General features: G+C 43.5%; 1 pseudogene; it reads right to left on the bottom strand.

Moving 5' to 3' along the window:
• Positions 1-4,920: 4,920 nt before the first annotated feature.
• On the bottom strand, positions 4,921-11,408 carry LOC101659534 (annotated as a pseudogene).
• Positions 11,409-11,684: the final 276 nt, after the last annotated feature.

Here is an 11,684-nt window from a genome sequence, read left to right as displayed (position 1 = left end):
TCTTCAGCGATCGTATCAGGGAGGTGAGCACACAATGATATGATTTTTTGTTCTTTGATGCCTGATAGCTGATCACTTTGGCATATAGGTGATATTTTCAAGGAGCACAGCCCTCATGGGTGATATGCTTTATTTTATGAGCCAACTAGCTATTTAACAAAAGGGTTAGAGCTTGTTTCAGTCCAAGGATTGAAGAGTGCCTCTTATTTGACTGATGAAGCAACGTGTTTTAAAACCAGGGAATATATCCTCTCAATATTAAAACAATACGCTTTTCTGCATCTCTGCTATCTACAATGACTACTTTGCTGGCAAAATATGCATACTCTTACCCAATCGAAAACCTTCCCATATTTTTGTGCACAGGATTCTGCTCGGACTCACTTCCTCAAGGATACTGATGTATAACTAATACATCAATATTTCCCCCCTTTATTACATCAGTCCTATCAGCATGGAAACATCTTCCACTTTACAGAATCCTCTATCTGTAGCCACCACCCCCTTTTCTTCACAACTTTTAATACACAGCTTTTGTAAAGTAGTCCCTGTATTCTCTTTTGACTTCTCCTTTGAATCTCCCTTAGCTTGGCATTTTTCCAATTCCACTTCACCAAACGGGTGTCAAGATCAGCAGGAAGCCAGACCTTGCTGTTTGGGGGCTGTCCTGTGGATGTGCAGCTCAGGAATGATACACAGAGTCAGGGGAGCCTTTCCTTTCTGGGACCCTCCTTACACTTTCTCACTCCCAGCAGTCCCCTTTCCTGGTTCTTCCTGCCAGAGAGATGGGCTTTCCCCAGGGCGTTCGCTGACTGTGCCCCTGCGCTGCTGTAGGCCTCTGTGACTGGAGTCCCCTGTTGGGCAAAGCCACAAGAGAATAGAGGAAAAAAGGAAAGGGCATGAACCCCCTTTCCAGTTGCTTGCCTGCTTTCACTTCGTTTTCTGAGGGTTGTGGCTTTAGTCCGGAGATTTTAGTGGAATCAGAGGAGACTGACCACAGTGAATCTTTGGGAAACGCTCACCTGAAGGTGAGCTGCCAGGACCTCTCCCTTCTACTCATCACTTTTGGATGTTTAAGAAGCACCTCAGTTCCATGAGTCCAAAGCTGAATTCCCGGTTTCCCTCCCTACAGCGCCCCCCAGGTCTCCCTTCATTTCTGCCATTCTTCTATTTGTTCAGGCCCCCAGACCCTGAGTCATCCAGGGCTCCTTTCCTCGTTCACACATCCCACATCCAAATCATTGCTCATCTTGACAGAACCCTGCAAAATAAGGCTGAAATCAGACAACTGCTTACTATTTCTGTGCTTTCATCGTCTCTCACCTATTGTTGCTGGATGCTGCTGAGCCCAGCGTTGACACAGGTTGACCCTGGGTGACACAGCTGAACTGCCTCAATGGGCTTTTGAGGCTGTAATATTTATAGGAGCAGATGCCAAGTGTCTGTCCTGGGGAGCTTCTGGCTGAGTTCGAACTGCCCACCCCTCGCCCAGAGTAGCACATGTGTCAACAAATGACCCTTTTTAGCATATCTGAATATTTGTTAAATGCATGCACCACAAAGCAAATCATATACTCCGAGTATGTATTCACAAAAATACAATTTGTAGAGTTACTTTCTAATCTTTTTCAAAAAGCCCCACCTTAAAAAAACGATGCATGAATTGTCAGGATAGCAAATGTCCTAAGGTGTTGGCATCTGCAAGACCACCTTTGGAGTCCAGAACGTGGTTGCCCTCGCAGAAGCAGATGCATTGATTTCTTGCATATTTCTAGGGATCATTTCTGGCATCACAGGTGAAAATACTTAGCTTTCATTCTTGTATCCCACAGTGCATCTGGAAGACTAACAAGAGTGGGATGGAGCACTGTGGGAGGTAGCATGGACCACTATGTATAGCCACTTTGGCTGCATTCCTCTGCCATCTTGTTCTACTGTGACCAGATCCTGAGTTATAGAGTGAAGAGTCTTAACACACAGTTATAGAGTGAAGAGTCTTAACACAAAGATCTGAATTTGAGCAACTTTAAACAATTATTTTCCATGGCTAGAATCCTCGCTCCTCTACTTGCAGCATCCCTGAAACACAGCTAGGTTAATTGTGAATATATAATAGTTGTGTAGCTTAAATAGTTATACTTAGAATTAAAGGAAGACTTCAAAATAGGATCACCATTGTTCTTTCCATCTAAGTGGGTTTCCAGTACAGTGGGTGGAGCGACTATGTGGGGTGATCACAGGAAGGACAGTGGTCACCCTAGGGTGTGCATTCTTATTGCTGTCATGTGTAAGAGAAGATTTGCCTCTTGGTCATTCTAAGGTTACATTATAGCTTGGGAAACCTCTTTAGCTATTTGTCTGGGTTTAATCCTAATTTGTGAAAGTGGGCTGTAGAACAGGGGCTTTTTGAAGATGTTAAAATGCAGTGTACTATCAGGGCTTACAACTAAGTGTTTTCCATTCCTCGGTAATGAAACTATTAGTACTCAGTAGTATGACCCCATCGTGAACCAGCGTAGATGATAAAGAACGCGTGTATGCTATTGTTCTTTATTTCTTTGAGTGCAGCATTTTCTTTATTGCCATGTTGTATGCAAGTGATTTTCAGAGGCTCTTCCCTCACTTAGGTGACAAAGTAAGAGATGTGTGTGCTTTAATGATAGTTGAGGACTGCTGCAGTTGGAATTTAGGATGCGTAGAGCTTTATGAACTATGAAACAGCTACATGAGGGTAAGCAAAGAAGCATCGCTCCCAGGGCATCATTCCGGATGTGCCTGGACTTATTCCAAACAAAACGTGTGTAAACATGTCTCCGGTCAGGGGATGGACGCAGACCAGTTCTCTCAGTCATACTTTTGTCTTAGGCTCATTAAGACACCTTAAAAAATTCAATCAAAAGAGTGACTTCTTGGGGGATCTGCTTGGCTGGTTACATTTAAGGCCGAGAGGTCAACTCAGAGGGTGATAGATACCGTCGGAATTGGGGTTCTCAAGGCCATAGGATGATTATGGAGCTTACTGTTACGACATGTTAAGGAAACTGAAAGCAGCATTAATGAGAGAAAGGCCAGGGAAACTGTACTGGGGACCTGCTTTGTCCCATCACCACAATGCACCTGCTCGTTCTCCAGGGGTGGCAAGGGTGGTCTTACAAGTTCATGGGGAAATCTTACCCCATTCACCTTACACCCCGTATATTGCCCCTTTGACTTCTTTTATTCCCCAAACACAAAGAACATTTCAACAGAACACAATTTGAGTCCCTCAAGAATGCATTAGCGTGGTATAAATTGAAGAGGTGGTATAAATGGTATAAATTGAAGAGGTGGTATAAATGGTATAAATTGAAGAGCACCAAATTCTTTGGGGAAGGGTTAAAGAGAGGGAAACCTCCCTCAACAGTATCTAGACCTAGATGGAGGAGGATATATTTAGAAACATTGGCTTCACATTTTCACAGTTTTGTTTAATACAGGTACCTATGGTGCTGTCATAATACTTTTTGACTTACCCTCATGTTTATTTTAAAAACCAGTTTCTTCAGGGTCTACTCTGACTTACAGCTACCGCATGGGTGTCAGAGAGGAACTGTGCACCAGGAGGTTTTCAATGGCTGACTTTTGGTGAAGTTCATCACCAGGGTGTTCTTCTAGGGCTTCAGGCTGCAATTGGTACTCAAACCACCAGTTAACATTGAGCACACTAGTTGTTTGTGCCACCCAGGAGCTTCAGTAAAAGATATCTTATTTACACATACAATGGGAGCTGCTGGACCTGATCTGGTTTTCAACCTTTTCTATATTAGTGTGTGTGTGTGTTTTTAATCATATTAGGGTTTATCTCAGAGGTGTTATGTCATTGGGGGTCATTCTCTTGAAGTTGTGTTAAATGTTTTTCTGTCTTTTGGTATATGAAGCCCATGATTGATGAACCTCTAGGGACAAAAAGTAGAATAAGGGTTTCGGGGAGAAGGGGTACAGTAGTGTGTGTTTGTGTGTGTGTGTTAAAATGGAGAAGACATCAAGAAGTCCAGGAAGGAAAATAATGTTTGGACCCCGATTGTGGAAGCAATTGTACAATACTGCTTGATGTGATTGAACGATGTAATGATATATGTATTGACTCTCAATTAGTTAAGACAACAACAACAACAAGATAGTTTATTGTTGTTGGGTAGGTCAAGTTGGTCCTGGTCCTGGTCCTGGGCCATCCTCACGTGGTTCTTATGTCTGAGCCCACCCCTGCAGCTACTATTGGTCTATCTCATTGAGGGTCTTCCTCTCTTTCGCCGCTCTGCTGCTTTACCAAGCTTCATGTTCTTTTGCAGGGTCTGGTCTCTCCGGACAACATGTCCAAAGTATGTCCAAAGTACACGAGATGAAGTGTTGCCATCTTTGCCTCTGAGGAGCACTATGTGAGTACTTCTTCCAAGACAGATCCGTTTGTTCTGTTGGCAGTCCATGGTATTTCCAATATTCTTCTCCAGCACTCTAGTTCAAGTGCATCCATTCTTCTTAGGTCTTCCTTATTCGATGTCCATCTTTCACATGCATATGAGGTAATTCAAAACATCATGGCTTGGCTCAGGCACACCTTAGTCCTCAAAGTAGCATCCTTGCTTTTCAGTACTTGAAAGACATCTTGTGCAGCAGGCTTACCTAATGCAATGCATCATTTGATGTCTTGACTGCTATTTCCATGAGCATTGATTGTGGATCCAAGCAAGACAAAATCTTTGACAACTTCAGTCTTTTCTTCATTTAGCATGATGTTACCTATGGGTTAAAAGATACACTTCTCATGTATTTCATGAGTGTAAGGAATTATGCAAGGTTGTCTTTGAGGGGACTAGAAAGGCAGAAACTGATGGACATTCCTTGTAGTTTCTTTTTCACAATAAGACCTTTTATTTGTCAACATTAAGTCTGAATTTTAAACAGATTATTGACTGGTGGCTCAGAGCCATCAGCCTGTTCCACGTTTGCACCTATCTCATCTCCAATAGTTTTTCCAGAACTGCCACCTTCACCATGAAGCTCCATGAGTTTTCCCAATTCAAACTTGGGCCTTTTCAGCATCTTTGCTTTTCTGACAAACACATCATGGAGAGGAGAAATAGACCCGCAAGCCTTTTCTGTGTCTTTCCCAGTGCTGTCTGGAATCTATTTATTGACCACGTCTTTCAAGTCATTTCACCTCTCGGTCATGAGTTCCATCATTTTCTTTCAGATTTGGCGGACCTGTTGGTGCTGAGCATAAGAGGTCTTCCGAATCTGATTATTGCAGGTTTTTTTAAAAGTAAAACCAACACAGAACAGACGAAGTAGATACCCATCAGTAGTCTTGACATCAACATGAACTTCCATCACAGTCTGCCAATTTTTGACCATGAGCACATTGTGTGCCAAGTAAGATTCATGTGAGGAACGTTGGTTAGGCAGTGTTTGCCCTGAACATCTCAGTTATTAGCTTGAATTTTCTAAATGCAGTTTCATCATTTTGCAGATCATCAAGGCTCACTTCAAAAACTCGACCCTTGAGGCCATCTGATGCAATTTTGGTTCCTTGAGTCCAATATTCCTTACATTGAACATAGATGGTGCTTTCACATCATACCAATCTTTCTTGGGAAATGGATCAGGCACTTTCTTCTGAGCTCCTCCTTTGCCACCTTTTGTAAGGCGCTTGCCCTTGCCGACCTCTGTGGTGCAGCACAGAGAGCCAAAAGGCCCTTGTAGTTTCTATATGCCATTTGGCATTTATTTCAGCTAGCTTATAGTACTTTCTAGCTTCCCAGGTAGTTGGCAGTTTTCAGCATTATTAAGGCATTAAAGGAGACACTTCGCAGCTCTGTTGGGAAGATGCTAAATATGTCTGAGAGATGACTCACTCCTCTGGATAGAGGAAGCCTCAGTGGGAGGGAAACATACCCAAGCCTCCCCCTGGCTATATGAAAGCCAACGTGTGTTTTACAAGTTCTCATTCATTTGCTTGTTCATTTATTAATCCAAGAGCTATTGCATGTTACCCTGTGGATCAGGTCCTGTTCTAGGTTGGCGTCTCTGGTAGCGTTCTTTGTTTTGCATTCTCTCTGATAGAGGGATTCTGATAGACAGAGTGGTTGATGGTAGTGAGATTGGGAGTCCCAAGCAGTGCTGTCAGTCTGATGAAAAGATTGTCATGTGTGGGAGAGAAGAACTTCATGCAGAATGGGGAAAAAGGAATCTGCTTCAAAATATTGCTGCTCTGTGTAGTCAAAGTCCACGATGAGCCTCAACCCTGTCTTCTCCAAATTCTATGTGATTCCACTTCATTGCATTCTCATAAGAAAACGGAGGGATTAGGTATGATCATTTTGGGGCTGATTTTTTTTATGGGGGAAAAGCTGAGTGACCCATTGATATTTAAATAAATTGTGGTATATTTGTGAAATGGAGTTCTCTGCAGTCAGAAGATTGCCAACGAGTAATTGGTGCCTTGGGGAAATGTTCACCTTATAATAAATGGAAATAAGCCCACCCGGAAGTATGGTTCTCATTTGGTGAGTTGTGTTCTCAAATTGGCCCACCTGGATCACACTCTTCAAAGTGGCAGCCCCTGCCCTACTCCCGCTCTCCCAGCTCCCCGCCCCTGTTCTGTTGTTTTCCTTTCTGAAGCACCTATAGCATCTTCAGGTCCACCATAGGACTTACTTGTTGATTTACTGCTTTTCTGCCCTTGTTAGAAAGTAAGTTGTCGGAGGCAGGGTCTTTTGTCTACTTTGCTGATGTAGACGAGTGACAGACCCTAATAATTGCCAACTAAAGGAGTGAAGGGAGTGTGGTTAAATGATAGATGATTGTTAGAGTTTTTTTATTTGTCTTTTTCTATATTTTCTGTAAGAACCTCTGTCATGACAGAAATCACTTTTAAAAAAGAACAGCTTGAATATGTTATTGTTGCATAGGTATGATTCACATCGACCTAATTAGTTTGGGAGGAACGGCCTAATGACTAACTGAAGAGGACAGAATCAAAGCCTTCCAGGTGTCTGTAGACCAGTCTCCTGACTAGTTAGATGTAGACGTAGATGTAGCCTCTGCTCTGGGCTCTGGGCTGGCCTAACCACTAGTGTTTGAGCCGTTACCCACCTTCTCTGGCCACCCTGGCCCTCAATGGTTTTTCCTGTGCTTGGTCAGGCTGGCGCCTTAACATTTTCTGCACTTCATGCTAATGGTTGCCTCCAGGCCCCGTTCCTGCTTTCTTTCTTGCACAGCGTTGCCCTTCTCTCCTTTCCAATTGCTGTCTTTTTTCCAAGTGCTCTTTTGTAAAGGTGTACGTTCACAGCAAGCTTAGGGAGCACTTCTTCTCCGACCTGGCGAGGTTTGCTGTGGGTCCAGGGCAGTGCATTTCTTCTTGTAGGCTTTCCTGACCCACCTGAGCCTGGCCCAGTGTTCCCTTGACTTCCCGAGATGATACACTTGCAGGGTGCCGCAAACGCTCCCTGTCAGGGAGGTCCTGCTTGGGTGGGCAGATCAGTGGCTCTCACAGCTGGGCCACAGGGAGCCAGGTTTGCCCCCGACAAGAGCCAAAGAGGCCAAAAGATATGACTAGTGGGTGCCAAGTGGAATCTGGCTCCATCTATTTTAAGACAGAAATCATAGAAATAATGTAAGCACATATGCTCAACTTGTCTTATGTGCTATCTCTTTCTGCAAGTAAATGACAAGGCGCTTGAAAAAATGCTTTCTATTTTCTACTTTTCTTCTCTTCCATGGCGCACCAACAGCTCTGGTCTCAAAGTTGACATCAGGTCATTGTTAGTTGGTAGACCCTTGGCTTCCCATGTATAAGCTCAATGTAGATTTGTGGATGTGGCACAAGACTAATAGGTCAGTGAACTGCGTGCCGTAGATGACACTACCTTTGCATACACATATATGTCTAAGGATATCTTGTCATGAACTATCCAGGATATAGCGTGACTTCTGTAACCTTCTGCTGTTAAAATTATACATTTCTTAATAAAAAGTGAGGGCACGCAGTGGATATTAAGGAGGCAGGATATTCCACAACGGGTTATTGAATCCCATAAATGTTTACTGAGAGTCTGCTACTGTTTACAAAGTCCTTTGAAAGGCACTAAGGGCGATGGTAGAGGTCAGCCAGAAATAGCCCCTGAGCTCCCACAGAGCACAGGGCTGCAGTGAAGCTGAGTTTTAAAGGAGGGAAACACTGCCTACAATCTGGGGACAAGAACAATGTGGGGGAATGCAGTGAGCTCAGGATAAGGAATTTTGGTTGACAAGACAGTAGATTTGGGGAGAAAAGGGATTTCAGGTAGAGAGAACAAAATGGAGAAGGGGCAGGAAAGAAGGCACTGGGGGGCAAACAGTGGGTTGACCAGTGGGGCAGGACCATGGGGACTGTAAGTGAGTGACAGGGGAGATGCTGCTAAACAGGAGGCTGTGTACTACTTGAATGTGGAGGCCTCTATGCTTGAGTGAGAAGCACTCTTCTTCACCCTCCTTAGGCCTCTTTGGATTTTATATTCCACATTGGATTGGGTTTTGAACGAAAAGGTTTACAGTTGCATTTGGTTTGATAACTAAGAGAAAAGCCACAGATGTTCACTGCTTGTGTTATGTATACTAGTGCTTTTCAACCCAGAATGGAATTTATTAGCAAAGTTGTTTGCTGCCGGCAAGGTAGACCTTGATTTCTTCTCTGTGGTTACCTGTCTATGGATTGGGCAAGTGTGTGATTGAGACGGAAAATTTACTAGTATTGGGGGGAACAGGGATTTACATGAAATGACTACATTATTTTCTCAAAGTTGTGTAGCCAATTATGAACCTACTTTTGCACAGGAAACTTGTGTTTTGACTCCGTAGCGTGTGACCTTGTGATGGTTTTCAGAATGTGGTCAAAAGGGTTGATGCCACCTTTGTGAAAAGAGGCCTTCCTATTAATGAGCTTTCTGTTTCTTGTTTTATTAGCATTTGTTCCAGAGCCAATCAATCGTAATTTACCACAGATTTGTCTGTTATGAAGCTTTTGGGGAGGAGTCCAAACCTTGATCACTGAAAATGCACAAACTTTATATTTGGGTAGTCTTTCATGAAGTTGAGCAAGTCTATGTTCCTCATCCCATGAGATTTAGATAATTTCCTTATTTAAACTGCATTAGCATTTTAGAAGGCATACCTAAGAAAATTTGGGGTTGAGTTTACTTAATAAGTAATTAAGCAATTATTCAGAATTCATTTTTGGGTGTGGGTATTACATAATAACAATTCAACTTATTACTGTTAATGTTTGGGTGTGTGGGGGGGGACTGTTAAATTCCAAAATATATAGGAGAAAAAAACACCCAAAATTGAAGACTAATACGTGGAACATTAGCCCATTTTTTTTAAAGATTATTTTATTGGGGACTCTTACAGCTCTTTGTACATATGTTGCCATCACTATTTTCTAAACCTATACTTTCTATTGTGTCCTTAGTATCAGCTCCTCTTATTTCCCTCCCTCCCCCCACCCTCGTGACCCCTTGAAAAATTATAAATTATTATTTTCATATCTTACACCAATCGCTGTTCCCTTCCCCCATGGTTTCTGTTCATCCCCCCGGGGCATGTGTGTGTAGTAATGTGTCAATTGTTGCAATCGGTTCTCCCCACCTTCCTCCAATCCTTCTGGTATCGCCACTCCCATTCCTATTCCTGGATTCCGTGTGTCATGAGCTCTCATCTCTTTATCTGTACCTTTACACATGGTCTGGTCTAGCCTGAAGTGAAAGGCAGAACAGGGGTCATGATAGTGGGGGGTGACGAAGCCTCAAGGAACCAGAGGAATATTGTATTTCATTGGTGCTATACTGATCCCTGATGGACTCATGCCTTCCTGTGACCCTTCTGTGAGGGGATGTCCCATTGTCTACGGATGGGTTTGGGGTCTCTGCTCCAGCCTCTCGTTCTCAACAATATGGGTCTGTTTGTTTGTTTGTTTTGGGGTTTTCTGATGCCTATTACCCGATCCTATTGACACCTCATGATTGCACAGGCTGGTGTATTTCTTTCATGTGGGCTTGTTGCTTCTCTGCTAGATGGCTGCTTGTTTAACTTCAAGCCTTTAAGACCCCAGATGCTATATCTTTTGATAGCTGGGCACCATCAGCTTTCTTCACCACATTTGCTTATGCACCCATTTTGTCTTCAGCGATTGTGCAGGGAGGATGAGCATCACAGAATGCCAGGTTGTTAGAACAAAGTGTTCTTGCATTGAGGGAAGGCATGAGCAGAGGCCTGAAGTCTGTCCACGACCTCAGTGTATTGCCTTATAAATATATGTACGTCGACCAATACCTCTATTTTTATGAATTAATGTATTTACATATGTATACACCTATGCTTCTACTGCTATCAATAGTTTTGCTTCCTAGATCTTTCCTCTGTTTCCTTTTACCTCCCTCCTGCCCTCCCAGCACGCTCATCCTTCTTCTGAGGCTTAGTAATTCCTCTCAATTAGATTCCTGTTGCTCCAGCACCCCCAGGGTCTTTATGTCCCCCTCATTATTGATTTTAATTCCCTAGTTATTCCCCTGCCTATGGCGTTGTTTGCTCACCGCTCCCTTCCCTCATCTCCTTCTCCCCCAAATCCCTCCAGAACTGTAGGCCCTGTTGTTTTCTCCTCAAGCTTGCTTTCCATGCCTCTTACTTTTCTGATCTGACAGCAGGATGCCATCTTGACTCTTCTAGCCTATTTTTGTAAAACAGTGTGTGTATGTGTGTGTGTGTGTGTGCGCGCGCGCGCGCTGGGTCTGTGAGTGCAGAAACAAGCTGAGGATGTCTGCCCCAATTGATCACTGTGGTTGCAATCAGGGCCGAGGCTGGGATTGGAAAGGTGGCTGAAGGGAGTCACCACTCACTTTATAGACTTTAAAAAGACGTGGTAAGATGATGTGTGATTTTTCATCTCCTCTTTGGACTTTTGAAATAATAAAAAGGAATGCCATCAAAATGATTTCTGATGAGGTAAGCTGCTTGGTTTTCTCTTCTGGAGCCAGTTTCTCCTCTCCTCCCTGGAAAAGCTGAAGGAGAAGCTGGTCAGGTTTCTACCCACTCCCAGTTTCAGCCCTGGTGGCGTAGTGCCTCTGCGGTGGGTGGGTAACCGTAAGGTCAGTGGTTTGAAACAAGTAGCCTTTCTGCTGTAGGACAGCCAGACTCTCTACTCCCGTGAAGAGCTGCAGCCTCGGGGACCCACGGGGCAGTTCTGCCCCACCCTGTCGGGTTGCTTTGAGTCAGCATGGATCAGATGGCAGTGAGTTTTGTTTTCTTTAGTTCCGCAGTATTTGAATTTTTACGTTTCCTGTGTTTAACGTCACCATTTTCATTTTCAGAGGCATTATAATCTCTGCTTTCATCATGTTTCCTCTTTAAATATTTAGTAGAGGGAAATCCCATGGCCAGGCAGAGTTTAATGCTTTTTTTTTCATAAGCTTTTATCAGACTTGTGAATTGTTATCAATATTTAATACTCTTCTAATGAAACTGTGTGGGTCAGAGACTTTCGCATTTCATTCACTGTGGTTTGAAGTTCCAGCGATGTCCATGTTCTCTCTCACAGAGCAACAAAGGCTCTTTTTGGCCTTTTGAGGGAGAAGCATTGCAGTTTGAATTTCAAACAGCCTTTCCTTCCGGTC

The sequence above is a fragment of the Echinops telfairi genome, unplaced genomic scaffold (assembly GCF_000313985.2).
Source record: "Echinops telfairi isolate 266 unplaced genomic scaffold, ASM31398v2 ScPeMD7_9;HRSCAF=40, whole genome shotgun sequence".
NCBI lineage: Eukaryota > Metazoa > Chordata > Mammalia > Afrosoricida > Tenrecidae > Echinops > Echinops telfairi.
The sequence above is the reverse complement of the archived record's forward strand: the minus strand, read 5'-3'. Positions and strand labels throughout refer to the sequence as shown.